This window comes from Triticum dicoccoides, chromosome 2B (assembly GCF_002162155.2).
Source record: "Triticum dicoccoides isolate Atlit2015 ecotype Zavitan chromosome 2B, WEW_v2.0, whole genome shotgun sequence".
Taxonomy (NCBI): Eukaryota; Viridiplantae; Streptophyta; class Magnoliopsida; order Poales; family Poaceae; genus Triticum; species Triticum dicoccoides.
Genome location: NC_041383.1, coordinates 775,194,900 through 775,196,403, shown reverse-complemented (window position 1 = coordinate 775,196,403; position 1,504 = coordinate 775,194,900).

Sequence of the window (1,504 nt, the reverse complement as noted above, 5' to 3'; positions counted from 1 at the left end):
AGAAAAATAGCAGAGGTTCGCCGCGGCAGCCCCTCCGACAACAGCTAGGCGTTTCCGGCCGCCGTTTCCGGCCGCGGAGGGGCAGTTTAGCGGCGGGTGCACGCCCACCGGGCGCAACGTGTTCGGCGATTTGCCTGCCTCGGCGCTGCTGGAGGAGGAAGCCGAGGCCGACGTCCAGGGAGAAGAGCATCTCATGGTGCTCGCCGCCCTCGCCCAGCTGCTGGCGAGCAATGAAAAGCCGCGGCGAGGTGACTCGGCGCCGGGGCGGGTGAAAGCAAAGAACCGGCATCGTCTCGAAGGCTACTGCATGCTCTACTCCGACTACTTCGCCGATGCTCCACTTCACGGCGACAGAACATTTCGGCGTCGTTATCGGATGAGCAGAAAGCTTTTCCTCAGGATTGTGAATTCCATCCGGGAATTCGACAACTACTTCAAATGCAAGATGGATTGCACCGGCAAACTTGAATTCACCTCCATCCAGAAATGCACGACAGCGATGAGGATGCTTGCATATGGAGCTCCCGGCGACTCACAGGACGACTATGGGCGCATGGCCGAGTCCACCAGCATAGAGTGTTTCTACAAGTTCTGTCGGGCAGTGGTGGCAGTGTTTGGACCGCAATACTTGAGAACACCCAATGCGGAAGACACTGCTCGGATCCTAGCACAGAATGCAGCAAGAGGATTTCCTGGGATGCTTGGAAGCATCGACTGTATGCATTGGAAATGGAAGAACTGCCCATTTGCTTGGCAGGGGATGTACAAAGGCGTCAAAGGTGGTTGCAGTGTGGTACTTGAGGCGGTGGCCACACAGGACCTCTGGATTTGGCACTCCTTTGGTATGCCAGGAACTCACAATGATATCAACGTGTTGCAGTGCTCTCTTGTCTTTGCCAAGCTTGTTGAAGGTCATTCTCCTCCGGAGAACTTCGAGATCAATGGGCGGCACTACAACAAGGGGTACTATCTAGCTGATGGCATCTATTCGAGATGGTTGACATTTGTGAAGACCATCAAAAACCCTGTGCCTGGAGGCAAGAACGCCTGGTTTGCAAAGATTCAGGAGGCTTGCAGGAAGGATGTCGAACGGGCATTTGGTGTGCTCCAATCTCGATTTGCTATTGTCCAGTACCCCGCTCAGACCTGGTCGAAAGATCAAATGTGGGAGATCATGACCTGCTGTGTCATCTTGCACAACATGATCATTGAGAGCGAGCAGGAAGAGCCAGTGTTTGACACTGAACCATACCACAGGCAGGGTCCTCTTGCCCAAGTTGATCACCAGCTACCGGCAACCTGGACTGCCTACCTCAGTATGCGTCAAGAGATCCGAGACCCACGGGTGCATCATCAACTGCAGCAAGATCTGATAGAGCACCTATGGAGGCTCAAGGGCGACGCCGGGCGCGACATGTGATGAAATATGAGTTTTTATTTGTTGAACTATTTAATTTGTATTGAACTATTTGTTGTTGTACTATTTTATTGAAGTATTTGATTT